Source organism: Micropterus dolomieu, linkage group LG04 (assembly GCF_021292245.1).
Source record: "Micropterus dolomieu isolate WLL.071019.BEF.003 ecotype Adirondacks linkage group LG04, ASM2129224v1, whole genome shotgun sequence".
NCBI lineage: Eukaryota > Metazoa > Chordata > Actinopteri > Centrarchiformes > Centrarchidae > Micropterus > Micropterus dolomieu.
The window spans coordinates 31,654,301-31,668,690 of NC_060153.1; the positions used below are offsets into that span (position 1 = coordinate 31,654,301).

Consider the following 14,390-nt stretch of genomic DNA (forward strand, 5'->3'; position numbering starts at 1 on the left):
AAAGTCAACAAAATGCAGTTGATGTGGTCACAATTTAAGAAAAACAAACAAGTTACCAAGAAAACCAACAAGTCCTCGAACCTGAACCAACCTCCAAATATGACTCATGAGCGGATCCTACAATAGCGGCCCTACCGGTGGCATTTGTCCATGCCTCCCAAAACAGCAATTTGGAAATCAAGTGACCTATGTCACATGACAGTAACACATGGAGACTGCAACAACACAAAGAAGGTGAACCTCTGCTGCTAGCAGATTGGCCGTGAGGCCGAGATTCACCGGTTGACATGCATACAATCACTGACTTAGGTTTAGGCACACACCCCTGTGAAGGTTAGGGAAGGGTTAGGGGCTACGGGAGGCTGTCAATACCTTTAAGACTAACATAGTTAGCTAGCTAGATAATGCTAACGCTACGAAGCAAACATAGCTAAAATTATTCGATTTAAAAAAATGCAAATCAATCGCGTTAACCACGGGAATCGACCGCCAGCGTCACTTAAATAACTCCCAAGTAAGGCCAGAACAAAGGGAATTACAAATTAGCAGTTTGCTGGTTATTACACTTTTTGTGTATGTAACAGTACATTTAAATGAAAAGTGCGCAATACACTTCTTTAGAATTCATTCTTCAATTTTGCGCGTAACAATGCGATTGAAATTTTTAAATGTTGCCCAGCACTAATATATATATATATATATATATATAGATAGATAGATAGATATTTATATATATTTATATATAGATATATAGATAGAGAGAGAGAGAGAGAGAGAGAGAGAGAGAGATTTATGTTTGTGGTGATATCTTTCTCTCAAATACATTTTGATGACTGAAAGTGCAATACATATCAATGTTTAAAAGTTGTATATGTTTAATTTTGCAGGTGGGAGTGTAGTTTTACAGTGTTCCTCATATTTTTTAAAATAGACTAAGGTTGTGAAATAACACTTATTTGCACTGAATTGGAAATGATGATGTTTGAGAAAAATGAATAAGGTTGTAGAGAACAGTGCACTACATACATACATTTGCGAGCTGTTTTACATCTACATTTGGAACAGATGGGCTTGGCGCTGAGGGCCACAGTGAGGTTAGGGAAGTATTGAGCAACAGATTAACACATTGTTTGTTTTAATGAGATGTGTTGAGAAGAAGACAAAAAAGAATACCAGCCTCACCCATGAAGGTTCTCTTTCAGTAGATATAGTCCTGACATGTACAGTGGAGAGAAGAAAATCATACAATGTGATTTTCTGGATTTCTGTTTTAGATTACGTCTCTCACAGTTGAAGTGTACCTATGATAAAAATTACAGACCTCTACATGCTTTGTAAGTAGAAAAACCTGCAAAATCAGCAGTGTATCAAATACTTGTTCTCCTCACTGTATTTTTGTGCATATGAATGCCCTGTAAGTTAATATTCTTATTTTGGGTTTCCATTCAGTTCAGAGGCTAATATCGACATCCCTTTATAAGTCTGTGCTGTTTGGGTTTGTCCTCACAGTCTGGTAAATGGCCAAAGTGGAATGTGTTTTTCAATGGCTAAATGCCAATATTTAGAGAGCAGGGCCGATATGTAATGCTGATATCAAAACAAAGAGAAGTCATGTATAATTATATCCATAATTCCATGCAGAGTACAATCTAATAGGAAAGATTATCTCAGCCAGTAACGTGTTGTTTTAGATGGATTTTTCATTAATATATGAAATAGAAAAAAACATTGGCTTATGCTGTAGATTTCAGAATGAGACTGATCTTTAAGGGAGAGTGGGGTCAGCCGCTAGCCAGTAATGGTTTTAGATTAGTCTTGCTGTCATTTAGGATGATTAATCAGCCGTTGGGACTGCAGGTATTGGCTCATGCAGATTATCTCAAAATGTCTGATATCGGTCCGATTTTTTCGGCCGATCTATCTTTATCTGTCACTTCCATTTATATACCAGATGTTCCACCGGTGCAACAAGTCTATGTAATTACCTACAGTTATGTCCTTCCCAAAGATAAGCGTCCATAGGCTACATGCTGGTCATATTTCCTTCCTTCCTTCCTTCTTGCTCCAGACCATTTAATAAAGCCTTCTTATATTTCCACTTCAATGTGCCTTGCCCACTTTGCCCTTTGTACAGCACCTTCTAATATTTTGATAAAATAGAGGTGGATTTTCCCTTTGTTTGCCTACCTGCTTCACACGGGGCTGCTGTGGCTTAGACGTAGATGCTTAGGCCCCGTAAACAGAATGACGGCGGTTCGATCCCCAGCTCCTCCTGTCTGCATGTCAAACTGTCCTTGGGTAAGATACTGAATCATAAATTGCTCCAGAAGGCTGTGCCATCGGTGTGTGAGTGTGTGTGAATGATTAGTTTCTGATGAGCAGTTGGCAGCTTGCATGGGAGCCTCTGCCATCAGAGTATGAATGTGTCTGAATGGGGTGAATGTGACATGTAGTGTAAAGCGCTTTGAGTGGTCCATTTACCTTTTACCACAGGGCACCTGTTGGGAGTATCTGTGCCAAGCAGCGTTTCTTTTTGTTGGCTAGTTGAGAAGTTTGGAAGCTCCTTCTGTCTACATGTGTCCTCAAGCAAGACACTGAACTCCTAATTTCTTCCATTGCATGTATGCCAAAAAAGTCACTTTGCAACTGTGTGGATGGTCCCTGCTCACCGAATCCTAAAGCGGAAGTCAGTGAACTCCTGGATGATTTAGATTTTATTTTTGTAGAAGCAGCAGCCCGTAGCTCCTTTAAACTTCGCAACACTTTTGTTTTTTATCTGTTTTTTTTTTTACGGCTTTATTGCTAAAACATGCGTTACCTCTGACATAAATAAATTGGAAGATGAAGACAGGGTTTTTGGATTAAAGAGCAGCAGACCTCGATCCAACCGGACCAGGCGCCACGGCGGGTTCGGTGATCACTCAGAAGAGAGGAAAGAGAGCCAGGAGAGGAGCCATGCTGGCCCAGCTTGGACTTAATTTTGCTCCTAAGGAGCTGTTCCTGGACAGAATGGGACTCAAGTTGAACAGACAACGAAATTCAGAGACTGTTGTGCCCACGTCGTTACAGAGACCTGACCCATCAACATCCCGGATCAAGCACTCGGCAGGTGGTCCCTGTTCCGAGCTGGGAGCGCAAGACTCCGGCAACATGAGCGGAGGTGGACTCTGTGTTTTACATCGATGATACTTGGTGCTCAAACGTAGTCTTACATCAATTCTGCTACTACAATTGCAAGACCTATAGTGGTTTCATCATTTGAATGCCATCACTAAATGCCAGCTCTTGCTTGGCCAGGAAGAATGTAGCAATCTTTTAACGTGTCTCAAATTCCTTTCACCTACACAACGTTCTCTGGTCTTTGTTTGACTGATCAAAGTCCAGATCCTGAATCATCCAAAAGATTTTAAGATGACACGACTCTGTGTGTGCGAGGAGGATTTCTAATGCATGGACAGAAAGGTCTTCTCTCTGATATGTTCAACCATTTCTCTGCCCCTTGAGAAGATTTCTGAAGATTACACAAATTGAATGTTGTTTACTGTGCACATTTTGGAATTTCCTATTTTCTTTCATTCCATTATAGTTTTAAAATCATTATATTCAGATTACACTGAATGACGGAAAATATAATTTGTATGATGTAATGCAATGCAATAGCCCTGCAAGAACCACCTTCCATAATTTTGTTATTGCTACTACTTGTTGGTGGACTGACTCAGTTCTATACTCTGTTTAGAGGTTTTGGTTTTGTTGTATTGGATAATATTAAAAGGTAGTATAATTATGTTTTGTCCACCTCATTTACATGAACAGAAATATTAGAAAAATAATGCTTTTTAGGCGTTGACACGGAGTGTTGATCAAACAGAGGACAAAGCGCTTCCTTTTACCAGTTTAACAGTTTAACTCTGGTCAGTGTTTGATGACAATGAATAAACAAATATTGAAGTGTGCAAATTAGGTGCCTGGTTGTCTTTCAAATTCAGAACAGGGTTAGAATTGAATATTTTAAATATAATTAAATGTTTCTAGAGCAGCAAAGTCCCTTTTTAAACTCTATAATATCTCAGTGGAATCACCAACAAAATAAATCATATTCCTGACATCAAAACACTGAGTGACGTTTAGAAAGAATGAAGAACTCAGACGTCAGTCAGTGTCAGTCCTTCCTCCAGTCCTCCTCCTCCTCCTCCTCCTCCCTGCTGCTGCTGTGATTCACTGCCTGCAGGTAACGTTAACTGGCAGAGGGGGGAGGGGCTGGTTTGTCTCAGTCTGCAGATAATTTTACAACAATGTGCCAAATGTTAAGCTACGTGGCAGATTAAGATAAACAGACTACAGACAGGCAGCTTTCCTTGTTCCTTGTGTAACAGCGGTAGATTAAAATATAGCAGGTCAACATATTTATGCTTTTTGAACAGGTGTATTGATTCAGTATTGGCTTTTTACTCACGGAGGTTTTATTGCACGTACTTACAGTAACGAGTGTGGCTGTCGTCAGCTCGAGTAATTTGGAGTTATATTCACTGTCTCCACTGCGGCTTTCTGCTCTGCTGTGTGTGTGCGTGTGTGTGTGTGTGTGTGTGTGTGTGTGTGTGTGTGTGTGTGTGTGGAGTAGCCAGCACACGGAGAGCAGACCGAGGCTGCAGCCTGACAATCAACACTACAGTCTTTAGCCCTGAGGCCCATTTAACATCACCTTAATCCCTTAATCATCCCTAATGCCCATCGCTAAATAACACCAGCTTTCTCATTCATCAAGTTTCAGGCGATTATGATGAAAATACGATGTATCGGTCAGCACCATTAGGAACCATCCCACATAACTATCTTCTCAGCCTGTATCATCTTTCTCATGAACTACTTCATTTAGAATTTCAGACTGGAGAGTTCCTCAATACACAGTTGTATATCTGAAACAGCACTGGTAACAACTCTGAACTGAGTTCACACCAAACAATCACAGACATTACCTGGAAATAAAATCATGTGTCATTCTGCTCTACAATACTGCAACAATTTATCTGAAACAAGTGGTAATTTAGCTGGAGATAGTACAGATGTATCTGCAACTTTTCAGTTACGCCTTCGTCTATTAAAATGTGCATCAACTGTGAAGCAACTAAACCTCTTGATTCAACAAACGTAATATTAACTTAATGAGCTGCTGGGGGGGGGGGCTCTTTGCTTCACCATGGGATCATACAGGTATAATTCTACATGTGAATGCAAGATAAGATCAGATGTGCGCTCACTTTTGTTTTCATTCACACACAGGTAATCCAAACGTGAAGAAAGTAATTGCTTCATTTGCTGCATTTGTTTTCTCTCCACCACTAATTAGCCACAGCCACACAAGAAACGTTTGAAGGGGAGGGGATACGCTGTAGCACATGACATGGTCATTGATAATAATGATAATAACTGTATTTGATGAGGTCCGCTCTCACAGCAAAGTCTCTTGAACGATGAATATAGAGTTGAAAGACCCCCTCTGACCCAGTTAAAATGTCACACAGTATTTATTACAGAACTGTTGGACTGGATTGTATTACGAAGTAAAATTTGTTATAATGTCCTGGTCACCCAGACAGGATTGAAATAGAGGAAGAATGTGGAGATTACTTGTTATGCTATTATTTGACCTTATTATGATTTAAGTTTTATTACATTGAAGTGTTTCAGTACATTTTCAATCCAAGTGCTTTATGTGGAGTAATAGAAGATGAAACCGTGTTGTTTTTTTTTTCACACTTTGGTATAAATGTTATAGTTTGACCTATGTCAAGTACCTAGTAATATTAAAGGCTATTTTTTCTGTTTTTTTCACAAATATACGTGTTATCTTTTGTCCATTTTTTTCCAGGAACATCAGTTAGGGCTGCGACGGCCCCAGCTTCATTTACATTTCAGGCTTGCCTGCGCCTCTCCCATGTAAGCCTTTGTGCCCAGATGCCAATGCGCTCTCTCCATACTGCACCAAGCCTTGTACCTTTTCATTTTGTTTGCACTAACTGCATGCCTTACAGTGGTCACTAAGCAAATGTACTTTTATACACCTCTGTGTATACTGTGCTGTCTTCTGCACGTCGCTGTTGTCTTTCCCTTTATTTTCTCTAATAAATATCTTTTGTTTGGCCTATTCCTTTCATGCACCTCCCTTTTTATAGCCAACGAGCCGGTCCTCACACACCTGAAAACTAATCCTTGTGAATTTGTTTCAGAGGCATACTGACCTCATTGCTGAACATTAAGTAGACAGCAATACTTGACTACCCCAGCCATTTGTTATAGGCAACCCACTGTGGAGGCTTTCTTGTTTGTCTTTATTCCGCACAAAATTAACAACCGAATGCACCATAAATTACCCACCGCTGCCCTGATCGCGCCTGAATTATAAAGTTTAGTTCCGAGTCTCTTCTACGAGCTACACAATTTGTTCTGCATTGATCATTTCAAAGGTTAATGTAGTTAAAATACTCTTCTGCATTTTGAAACAGTAATTTAATACATGACTCACTAAATTATATTTCTGTTAAGAATCTAAAAAAGGCTGTTACATTCTGTTTTCTCTGTAGAACAAGTGACGCTGTGTCACTGTAGACGTATTCCCTTTCTCTGGTAAAATGCAATACTTCCATAATGATACAGCCAACTTTTGTTAGGCGAGAAAACCTCTTTCATGCATTTAGGCTGATGCTTGACTGTGTCAGCTGATACGGACATTAATTGCAAAATGACTGGAAGATCAAATATATTCTTTTACTTGTAAAAGACAATCCTCATTCTGCTCCTCACCTTTCTTTCAGACAGTAAATATTACTAAGGGGAAAAAAGAACACTTTATAGCTCTAAACACAGTGGGGCAGTTACTGACTGGGTGAGTAGTTTGTGGACGGCATCGCAGTATCCTCCAGTACATCACAATGTGCTGGATGAAAATAACTCTGAGAAGCGACCAAAGCCGGTGGAAATTGCAGTCGTTATTTCTTACAAACCAACGTTACAAGTTCTATTACATTTATTCCCAAGTAACGTGTTTAGTATGTATTTTGCAACGTTATGATTTTCTCAGAAACTACTTGCATCTAAAATGATAACTAAATCACAACTTCCAATAATTTCATGAAGCACCTGCTCAGCCATAAGAACCGGCTTAGAGTACAGAAACTTCACTTTCCAGTTCACACTGACCAGAAAGTATCCCTGCAAACTGATTTCTTTTCAGAACAATCATGTATCGTCAGCAGGTTCACAATCCCTTCCAAGGTTGTTGACCAGTAAACAGCTCCAGGGGCATTAGAGTGTGTGTGTGATGTTTGTGGTTATGGGTTTTTATACATGCTGTGGATAAATTATTTATAGGTATGTGTACATATAGCTTGTAGCCTATATATTTATGTATATAGAGAGACCCATTTGAATGTATATTCCACTGCATCTACCATTTGTAATTTTTTGAGCCAGCCTCATCCTGTCCTCATATATCAGTGTTTTGCAATCTTATATTTGTGCCTGTGTGTAGACTGAAGACTGAGAGCTGAAAGCACACCTCACTAAGCGGGTATAGGCTACTGGTGCTGCCTCGCGCTCCGCCGTCACCTGTCACTGTCAGGGCATACAGTTCAAAGTCAAGTCTGACCCGCCACCACCCCGTACCGATCATAGGCTACACACGCGCGCGCGCGCGCGCACGCACACACAAGCCAACGCCGGCACACCAGTAGAGACGTCAGGATTGGACGCAGCAGGGGATCCCCAGCATTCCGTTTCTGCCTCGCTTGGCGTATCATCATCTTTTACCGGGAGGAGATGAGCTGGCGCCGGCTCACACTTGCAGAGGGCAGCAGTAACAGAGGACAGTCTTGTTTCTCCGTTTCACCGGAGCGCGCTCTCTCCCTCCTTCTCTATGTCTCTCCCTTTTCCATTTTCGGTGCGGCAGAGAGAGTTTTTACTGTAGGCTGCTCTGTCGCCAGCGCCGGGCGGCCGGACAGCGCGAGTCAAGAGCAGAGAGCAAAGGGGAGAAGGTGTTTCACCACCTGAGCCGTTTCTTTTCCAAAAGAAAAGGACGCAATGGACGATAAAAACATCCAGGTTTAATTAACTCCGTGTTAGTTTAATTGTAGTTTCCCAGCTTTAGAGACGGGAAACCATTTCATCGACATAGTTAATTTCACGTGTGCGTTGTTCTGTAAGCCGCGCGCGCCGATCTGCCTTGGACGTAGAATCCTCGAGCCCCCCTGGGTTGGTTTAAGCGCAGCGCTGTTTTTAATTTAGATCTAATTTAGAATAACACACTCCGAGGTAACAGAAAGACAGTCAGAAACAGTCTTTCCAATTAAGCTCATTGGGAAGAAACTGTTGAGAAACCTGAGCAAAGTAGTGAAAAGGACCTGCGGCAAATATGTTGTTCTGAATGCGCCTTTTCTACTTTTGCTTTTTGTCATTTTCACCAGTAAGATTGAAATCGACGCGCTAAAACAAGTGGAAGAAGTTTTTTTGTGGAAAAAAGTGAAAGAAAACAACCGGCTACACGGCGGTGGTGGTAAACTGGGAGAGGAGGATTCCCCGCACCGGACGAGCAGGTAGGGCTGCCCCGACAAACACAACAAACACTACACACGAGCAAAAAGGCACAGCTAACGAAATCCACTGTGTTTATTCAAATAGCAGAAGCTTTCTGAAGAGCATTCTGCGGTTAACACGCAAACGGCAGATGCCATTCTCTCCGAGGAAAATGGCAGAACATTGCCCTGCCTCGTCAGGCATGTTCCTAGAGCATTAAAATACCAAAACCCGCTCTTCAATTCAGCACCAATAAAAACAAACAAACACAACTTGTTTAATACAATTGTAACTTTTCTAATTAATGTCCCGACCGTCTGGTTGCGACCAGAGGAGCGGGGACAGGGAGGAGCTGACATTACTGTAGATTTTATTTAAAAAGGTTCACCGTGAATAAGTGAATTAAATGCTGAATGCTGACATGTTTGCTGAAAATGTAGAAAATGTCCACAATTGTAATTCTCTATGCACGTTACCGTTGCCGTTACGGGAGAGTAAATTAAATGTTGCCTACAGTTTTTTGAATGGAGAACATGGCGTTCTTTACATGCTTGAGATCTGGTTTGTGGATATATACAGTTGATTCATAAGGTGTTTTATCGTCAACATTTAGTCATTAACTGCACAGACCGATACTGAGGTGGCCTAATCTATAATCTGCTATCAGTGGAAAGGTGATTGATTCCAGACTGTGGTATTTTAGTGTACAGGAAGGGGGAACTTAAAGGTCAGCTCAACATGAGTGTGTTTTTTTCCTTTTGTTCAGCCCACTCTAAAAAAGGAACAACTTATGCTGAGTTATTTAGCCTGGAAAAATATGTAATATTCAGGATTCACACATATTAAACTGACCACACGTGGAGGAAATGCTATTTGTATTCATAGGTGCTTTCTCAAATGTTTTCACATATCTGAATCTCCCGAATTTTAAACACAAGTTATTGTACCTAATCCCAATTTGATTCAATTCAGTTCCAGACTGTTGTATGGGAAGAGTTTCACTAGTGATTTTATTAATGCATTTTATAACTGGAGAGCTACTTTAATAGGGCTGAGAGCGAAACCTATTATTAGAACTGTCGTTCTCATGCAGTCTATAATTGGGGTAATTTTTTGCAAATTCTATAACACTGAAATTCAGTTTTCAATTCAAATCTTTCTGTGCACACTTTGAAAAGCCACCGGCATATAATGTGATAAATGATTATAACGTTTAACCTACGTTCTTATATTGATTACAAATAAGAAAGAGGAGCGAAAGGGGAGTGCCTGCATTTGTGAACCTACTCACTGCCTGTGGTAAATTTTGAAGAATAAACCCTGTTAGAGGCTTGTTTCATTGTGTGTGTGTGTGCGTGTGTGTGTGTGTGTGAGAGAGAGAGAGAGAGAGAGGGAGAGAGAGGGAGAAAGAAAGAAAGGTAAAGGTCGTTTAATCTCTCTCTTTCTCTCTGGATTACTGTCTCTCCAGGATTACAGTCATTACAAGTCACTGGTTTACCGGCCATAGTGGGACACTTACCTGTATTTAAGATTTGATATTGTACATACATAAAGCTATATGTCACTTCTCATACATATACAACTCAACAAGAATGGTCCTTACTGTTAACCTTGATGCATTTTTTATAATCCTTATGTTAACCTGTTTTGATATTTGGAATTGTGTATATTTTGGATTTGCACTTTATCTATATTTTATACTTTGTGCTGCAACTGTTGCACAAAAAAATCTGAATTAATCAATATATACATGATGACTAATCTTACCTTATCTTAGACTGGTATGAAATATTTTAACCACATAAATCCCCACTAGTGAAAGGTAAACCGACATGATGGACTGTGAGTGGCTTTCTCTCTCGGCGTACGTCATATCCCGGTCTCTCGCATTTCTCTCAACACTTTTTCGGAAGTTAACCCATGAAGGTCCTGTAATGTCCTTAAATGACCTTATGGTTTTTGCGCTCACTGTAGTTTAAACAAATGTGCACTCTATTTTATATTTTTCTGTTACTTTTATTTGCTCCCCACTGCTTTGACCTTGTGTTCCAGAGAAGTGTTTAACACGTATTCTTACCTTCTCTTCCCCTCTATGAGTGCATGTCCTTGGTCTCTTCACTGCACTCTTTCACAGGTACTAACGATTGGTAGTGGGATAAGTAGATACAATATAATATATTTAATGGAAAATATTGCATGAACTGAAGCTTTATTCTTGTTCAGAAATTGGACCCGCTGTAGTTACTGTACAGCACAAGAGTGGCTGTCAGGAGGGTACTGCGAAGGTGACAGGTGCGTGACCTTGAGTAAAATAATCCGTTACCAGTCCCCGTATCACTTTTCCATATTATGTTCATCTAGAGTGTATGCATTCGTGTGTATGTGGGATTTTGGTTATGTGTATGAATGAGTGTATTATACAGAATTCACAATATGGTCATGTATGTATTGTCTTTTCCTTTTTTTGTGGCAGCAGTAAATCAAATTGATACATTTTTCCAAGCTTATGGTACAAAAAAGTGTCTACCTGTCTTGTTACATCTCAACTACAATCTCTGCACAACAATAAGCGCACACTGCAGAGTCATGTGAAGCCATTTCAGTTAAATGGATATTTAGTGTTACTTGTAGCACCGTGGAAGTGTACTGTACCCCCACCGGCTGAAACCATTCTAAGCCTCTTTTTTTCTTTAAAGAAATTAGTAGTAAAATCTACATCTATATATATTTTTTTTTTTACAGAGATCTTTTATGGTTTATCTTGGTTTCAGTATCTGAAAAAAGCAGCATGGATGCTTTCTTTCACAGTCCACTTGAAGTGTTGCATGTTAGAGCGTTCAACCCACTCAAACATTTTTTTTTTTTCTCGTATTAGTGCACCTTTGCGACTATATCCACTTTTAATTAAGCTGGACACTTTTTTTTTTCTGTTGTGTTTAACTGGTTGGTCACCAGTTAATCATAAAAAAACTGCAAAATCAAAACACATTATAAAAGAGTAAAACCCACAGGAGAAAGAAGAGTCCCGCACGTGATTACAGGACACATGTCAATGTGTTTTAATTTAATGTTTAATTGTGAGTTATGCACTTATGCATAGGCCAGTAGATATTAGTTAGACAGTGTGCGGGAGTTTTTCTTTGCTACTTTTGACTTAACTTTCCCCCTCCGATGCACCTGTCTGTCGTTATAGAGGTGTGAAGTTATTTACTGCTATGAATACTCTAAAATACAAAAAAAAAAATTAGACAGTGTGCGTACTGCATGCGTATGTAGGTGTGTGTGTGTGTGTGTGTGTGTGTGTGTGTGTGAGAATATGTTAACACAACCAATCAACCAGCAAGAGACAGACAGACACAGTGTGTAGCTTTTGTGTATTTTGCAAGTTATTGTGTGTGTGTGTGTGTGTTAGCTTAAATTTTCGCATAGCTTCACCTAGCTAAGTCACTGTGTGTGTGTTTGTGTGCATGTGCTTGTGCATGCCTTTGTACGGACTTGAAAGTATGCTGTGTGTATTTCTGTGTGCATGTGAACCTCGTGGGCTGTTTCTACTGTGTGTGTATATTTTCAATAATTGCCATGAGAGCCCTTAAACTGAAGATTTATCGGCATTGTGTGTGTGTGTGTGTGTGTGTGTGTGTGTGTGTGTATTATCCAGAGAGTGCTCAGACTGAAGATCCAACTGATGAAAGCTACCTGGAGCTTCATAAATGGACCCTTTGTCCGACAGCGGAGCCTGTGTGTGTGTGTGTGTGTGTGTGTGTGTGTGTTTAAGCCGAAAGTCTTCTGCCTCACTCTGATGAAGTAAAACATTTTGTTTTACCCCGTCAGAGTGCGGCGCGCAAGATCTGTCAGATACATCTATTTCCTGACTTGGTAGAGCTTCAGTTTTGACACGTGAGTGTAAACATTGCAAGTAAGTTCAATTGATTAATCAAGCCTTAAATGAAGCGTATTGACCATATTGCTAATTTGGAACTAAACTAATCACTCGTTGGCTAGCTGTGCGCTGGACTTTTATTTAGTTTTATTTTGACAAACTCAATTTTGTATTTAGTTTTCCTGTGACGAAGCCTGCAGCTAGTTTGTTTCAGTCGTCACTTGTTATAGAGGTAGTCTTGGACCTATATTCCCAGGCTGCTCCAACATTCATCTGTCGTGGGCTTGTGTGTCTCTGTCCTCCGGACTACAACGGAACGCAGGTACAAAATAAATAAAAAAATAAAAATTGTAGCGCTCTGTTGCCTCTAGACTCTTTTACCTGCGCTCAGGGTCGTCCCTGAGGGGGTCGTCCACTAATCAGAAGGCCGGTGGTTTGATCCCCTGCTCCTCCAGTCTGCATGTTGTGTCCCCGGGCAAGATCCTGAACCCTGAATTGCTTGTGTTGGCTGTGCCATCGGTGTATGAGTGTGAATGAATGTTTGATATGTTTTTTTATATTGAGCAGCTGGTACCTTGCACAGCAGCCTTTGCCAATAGTGTATGAATGTGTCTGAATCAGGTGAATGTGACATGTAGTGTAAAGCTTGCGAATTGTCGGAAGACTAGAAAGGCGCAATACAGGTACAGTCCTTTTTGCATTAAGGCATTTAATATTTCCTGCTTGCTTCTGTAAGAATGCCAGCAGTGTTATGCCACACTGTCACGTTAAACATTCTGATTGGTGACATATTTGCTATTACTTTGCATTGATTTGATGAAAGGAAGCCAATACATTTCCCTGTAAATTTTGCAAAACCCAAGTTGTTGTTTTTTTGGGTGTGAAAGGATTGCAATTATGTACATTCTGTGTGGATCAATTGCATTCACACAATGTTCTAGTTTTTTAAATTGCAGATTTCATGGTGTGTTAAAGTCAATTAAAGGTAGTCATTTCGTTATACACAACTTTGAATGGGTAACTACTGGGGACATGGAACAGGTTTTATCGCCTCAACCCTGCTGTATCCACCTGCACTGACTAAAACTACCAGTGATACGGGTTTATTCAATGGCCAATGCTCAAAAAAAAAAAAAGCGTATGAATGAAAAATAAAGTTTTACTGCAACAACAGCATTTATCAGCAGATAGCAGCCTCTCCTTGTTATTGAGAGAATTAAAATTTATGTACAAAATAAATATTAAGACCCCCTCGAAAACAAGATGGTGCATCTCAAGAGGTTTATCCTAATAAATACATTTAAATCTTGAATAAATAAATACAAATAGCGTTAGTACACACAGTAGCTCCCAACAGCATTGCTTTGTTTACATGAACACAGAAAAATATTTAAAAATACAAAATGTGCATTGGTTGCTTAAGTAGATCTTCTCTCTGCACTCTGCTTACTTTAAATAAAAAAAAATGTCCATAAGTAGTCAAAAATCTCAACTTAAAATAAATTAAAAGTTTTAGCGCACTTTTCCACAGATAGCAGCAATGAATGTTTGAAAGAAATTTGAAATAATGTTTCATACATTTTGTCAACAAGACCAGATGGTTTCTCTTCATCCACCCTGATTCAATCAGGATCCGAGCCGTGGTCTCCAGTGGTGGCTTGTTGTTGTTCAGACTTGTTCCTGTTTTAGCCATTGTATTGCCTTGTTCAGTGTGTCCCCTGCTGCAAAGACATGACCTTTGTATCGAGGATCCAGCAGTGTTGCCAGCGCCAAAAACTTGGTCTCGTCAATCTTGGAAAATATTTTCTCAAAGCTATGCAACATTGTCTCCCGGAGTGTTCTTACTTGTGGGACCCTCTGCCTGAAGCAGCGTCTTCAGCACTGCAATGCTTGGGATGATGCCGCCTTGCTCATGTCAGGAGTCATTTCTTCGATAGGCCCC

General features: G+C 40.1%; 1 protein-coding gene across 8 annotated transcripts in view; it reads left to right on the forward strand.

Annotated features, from left to right (window-relative positions):
* tenm3 (teneurin transmembrane protein 3) overlaps positions 1-14,390 on the forward strand; it is an 818,277-nt gene that overhangs the window by 470,141 nt on the left and 333,746 nt on the right. For 4 of the 8 annotated variants that reach the window (XM_046046662.1, XM_046046670.1, XM_046046664.1 and 1 more), the window contains 2 exons: positions 5,870-5,937; positions 8,460-8,588. The exons of 2 other annotated variants lie outside the window; for them this stretch is intronic. The gene's annotated coding sequence lies outside the window, so the exon portion shown is untranslated. The remainder of the gene's footprint in view (positions 1-5,869; positions 5,938-8,459; positions 8,589-14,390) is intronic. 2 more of the 8 variants (XM_046046663.1, XM_046046666.1) reach the window with 1 other exon arrangement.